The 4,468-nt window shown below is 38.5% G+C and overlaps 1 long non-coding RNA gene across 1 annotated transcript in view; it reads right to left on the bottom strand.

Annotated features, from left to right (window-relative positions):
• Nucleotides 1-277: 277 nt before the first annotated feature.
• LOC111738184 overlaps nt 278-4,468 on the bottom strand; it is a 32,775-nt gene continuing 28,584 nt past the window's right edge. The window contains exon 3 of the long non-coding RNA XR_002779730.1: nt 278-503. This is a non-coding gene — a long non-coding RNA (uncharacterized LOC111738184). The remainder of the gene's footprint in view (nt 504-4,468) is intronic.

Here is a 4,468-nt window from a genome sequence, read left to right as displayed (position 1 = left end):
GAAGTCTGCATACTGCTTAGGCCTTCATATAGGTAATGTGAAGTACACACTGATAGAAAGATATTGGCAAGAGGTTAAATTTCTAAAAGTGTAAAAAATAATAAAAGAAAAAAATTTTACTCCAGGAAAACCAAGGAGATAAAGTCAGCCTAAAGGTCAAAAATATATAAAAACAAAAGGAAACAAACACATTGGGCAGCCTCTTGCATCTCTGTAACATTCAGAAAATAGTCCAAGTATAACATGAGGGAACAAGGCACCTGGTGCTCACCTAGTGCTGCAGTCCATGGAGCCCTCAGGTCAATGCACCTCCAGAAGGAGGAAGCAGCAGTCTTCACTACAGACCAAGCTGTGTGCCTGTGATACTATGTCATTTGTAGCAAGAATCCTTCTTTCACAGGGAGCTATTGAGGAGCAGCTCTGTTCCCAAACAGGGTATTCCAAATCGCCTTGCTCGTGGGTTTCCCTGAGGGCCAGACATTAGGAGAACTTGCTTGCTGTATCTGTAAAGGAAAAGGAAAACAGCAGAGATCTTAATATAAAATTAAGTCACTCGGTTTTCAAAATACCAGTATTAGCTGTTATTAGAAGCATCATATATATGATGTCACTAGCAAGTATGAGAAGGTATCTATAAAAATATTTAATGGATATCTAACTTCAGTACAGAGCTCACAAAAATGTGATCCCAATGAAAGAATAAATATAATTTCATTGGGTCTCTTAAAGCCTCTCTATTCAAAGTGTGATTCCAGGACTAGCAGCGTCGGGATCACCTAGGAGCTTCTTAGATATGCACAATCTCAGGCCCTACTTCAGACCTTCTGAAACAGAATCTGCATCTTGACAAGATTCCCCAGGTGATTTGTATGCAAATTAAAGTTTAAGAGGCACTGTCTTAAAGATGGGTGATTCCAGGAAAAGGGTTGCCTCTCACCTCAATTGAAACCATTCAATTCATATTCATGACTAGAGAGGGAGAGGATTGTAAGAATGCTCTCACATTATGACCTTTCCTCTCTGGTTTTTAAGTAAATGTTCAGGGGCCATTCTTTCTCTTTCTTTCTTTGAGATATAATTACAATTCACCATTAAAGGGTACAATTCAATTGTTTTTAGCTTTTTCAGAGTTGTGCAACTGTCACCACAATCAATTTTAAACATTTCATCACCCCTAAAAGAAACCCCATACCCTTTAGCTGTCACTCCCCATTCTCCCCAGCCGCAAGCCCTTGGTAAGCACTAATCTACTTTCTGTCTCTACAGTTATGCCTATCCTGGACATTTCACATAAATGGAATTGTATAATATATGGTCTTTTATGATTGGCTCCTTTCACTTACCGTATTTTCAAGGTTCATCCATGTTGTTTATCAATTCATCTTAATCCTTCTCATAAATGACTGTTATTCTTTCAATAGATATGTAGATGAGGCAATGTGACCCCATCAGCCACTCCACTCAGTGGAGCTCCTGAGCGCCACCACTCCCTTAGGAGAAGCCTTTCTCTTTCCATTACTAACTACCCTAATAAGGAGGTCTTTAACACAGTTCCCTTTTTCCATCTTCTCCCTGGGACTTAGTAGCTCAAGTACAGTTGGCCCTTGGCCAAATTTCTCTCCACAACACCTGCAGGCACTACCGGTGCTGCCACCTTATGCCCATTTCTTGAAGTAGTGGACATTGGGTCAGGTGCTATCTTTTTCCCCAAGAGCCCTGCTCTTTGCTGTTTCCATAGCAATCAAGGTTGTGACTCATGACAGAGTGTGACCAGGAGAGGTCGAGGGTGTGCCATGTGGGAATGTATGCTTGGCACCCTCAAATAACCAAGAAGCAGAGAAAGAAGCAAATGCAAATGCTCTTGGGGCTAAAGCGGGCCATGATTTTGCAATCTCTCTTCCTGATTCTCTTGGCTATTTCTTCAGCTCCCATTTCTCTTCCTCTCCTCAGTTTACTTTCATTTCCCTATGATATTCTTCATAGAATAGAGAACCTAAACATCTCTCCCTGTTCATTTCTACCTGGATTGTTTGCTCTTGCCACTTCCAGTAGCACAACAGTTGTGTACTTAGACATTTGAATATGCTAAGTTACTTCTATAAAAAACAGAGTCAGTCTAAACATTCTGCCCTACTGAACAGCAAAACAAGGAAAAGGTTTTTTGTTCTCCAAAATCAAGATGTTCTTCTTCAATAAATGAAACTATCCAAAGCCAAATTTTTGTTATGAAACATTATCAGTCCCCTCAAAAAACTAGTGTAGTACAAAAGCACTTTCCCTAGATGCTCATGCCTGGGTTTGGGACCTTGTCTGAGTTCATTTGGAGGTCTGTAGTTCCATTACAGATTGTATACTACCCTGTATTCCCTGAGTAGCCCATATATCCTCAAGTCATGCCCTTATTCCTGGGAAAGTCTTTCCAAATTAAGACTCCAGTTTCCTCAAGCCTCACTGCCACTCTACTGTATTCATTCAAGAAATGTTTGCATAGTACTACATGCCAGCCCTGTGCTGTATTCAAGGCAGACAGACTTTCAGCTCTCATGAGGTTTTGTTCCAGGGGTGTTGGGGGAGGCTATATAATGGTAGACTGCAGGCCTAATGGACCTGTCATGTGCTTGGCTGATTCTCTCAGTGTGTCTTGACGAGTCCTGCTCTCCCTGAGTGAGGCAGGCAAGGAAGACCTTTCTGTCTTGGGCAGCAAGGAAGAAAAGCAGGCGGATTCATGTGGTCCTGGCTGGTAGCCTTGCAGATCCTTCTGCCTTCAACTTACTTTGGCCCTTGAATGACCCCTGAGATCCACAGAGGTATCACAAGGGCTGAGAATCATAGCATGAATGGACTTCTTGACATTATTGAATTCTTAAACAATAGCTTGCACATATTAGGCATTGTTCAGAAATTGTTCTTCTACATAATCTATGTAATTTATATAGTTTCATATTATTTAGCAGTATAAATTACATTGTGGGTTTGTTTGTATGATCATCTTTTAAGCCTTGGGAACTCAGAACAAGGTGTTACATTCCTTTCCTGTTTTCTGCTCTTTTTGTCTTCCACAGGGCTGGGAATACCAATGGGAGCTTGTTAAACTTTTACTATTCATCAGCTTGTAGAGAAATACATTATATATTCTCTCTTGCTAGGGGGTCAAAGCAACCAACCAAATCTAAAGACACATTTGGAAGACCTGTCAATGTAAACAGGTGTGTATTTACTCTGACTTTGCTATTACAATTTGGAAAAGCTTCATTTATCTAACACCCTTGGAGAATGTGAAAAGTCTGAATTAGTTTTCTACATAATTGACACTAATCCCTTTAAATACAAAATGTTTAAAAATCTGCCTTTAATAAAATATTTTCAATAAAATAGATCACTGCCTTTTTGAAATATAGCAAATATAATTTAACCTCTTCTTATTTTCTTGGATTATTAGCATTCAGAACTAGAATAAAAAGTAATACATCTTTGGGAAATATTAAAATATACTAGGTTCTTTGCTCTACCCCAAATAATCCAAGGCTGGTGTGTTTTTGTGCTCTTTTGTGTCCTAGTAATTTTCTTTCTGTTTTTTTTCCACTTCTTTTGTTAAACTATTAGATAGTACCTTTTGCTACTTCCTGGGTGCTTGGCGTTGGCAGTTCTCTTCCTAATCTGTGTCCTAGGAAACCAGATAACCAAGTTTATTAGCATTGTGTGTAAAGTAAGAGCAAATAGGTTTTGAATATGAGAGTCTTTCCTGGAAGTGAGTAGTATTGGCTTTTCAAAAGCAGTTCAATGTTCCTTTTCACTGGCTCCAATATTCTCAATTCCCCTACAGATGCCCTAGATTGTTGGATAAATTACTTTCTGTAGAAAACTGAGCTGTTATCATGGTACTTCACTAATACAATTCAACTAGATATAATTTTCTCCATCAAAAGTTCCCCTTTGTTTCTAAACTATTCTTTTTAGTTCCTCTTGATTTCTGATTTCAAACCATTAGTCCTTACAATATGGGCATAAAGAGAACCTAAAAAACTTAGAAAATGTGTAAGATTTAAAGATCTTCTTATAGATTACAGGAAAACTTTCAAATACAATGTTTTTCTTCTTCTGATAGGAAAAAGGCCTGAGTTATAGTTTTAAGTTAAAACCAATGTATTCAATTTTAAAAATGTAACAGCTACCATTTAAAATTGAGTGTCCAATATATGCCAGGTGTACATATTTTCTTTCCTATACTTAGTACAGGGCTATGAAGTTTATAACAACCTTACTTTACATTTGAGGAAAACTGAAGCTAACAGACATTAAGTAACTTAACCAGGGTCATAGGAGTATTAAATATAACAGCTGAGATTCAAATTCCACCTGGAATTAGAAGTCTGCATTATCTTTCTTTCTCTCTTCCTTCCTTCTTTCCTTCCTCCCTCCCTCCCCACTCCCCCTCCTTCTTTCCTTCTTTCCTCTTCCTTCCTTCCTT

The sequence above is a fragment of the Pteropus vampyrus genome, unplaced genomic scaffold (genome assembly GCF_000151845.1).
Source record: "Pteropus vampyrus isolate Shadow unplaced genomic scaffold, Pvam_2.0 Scaffold36, whole genome shotgun sequence".
NCBI classification, from domain to species: Eukaryota; Metazoa; Chordata; class Mammalia; order Chiroptera; family Pteropodidae; genus Pteropus; species Pteropus vampyrus.
Note: the sequence above shows the minus strand (reverse complement) of the source record. Positions and strands in the feature narration are given on the sequence as shown.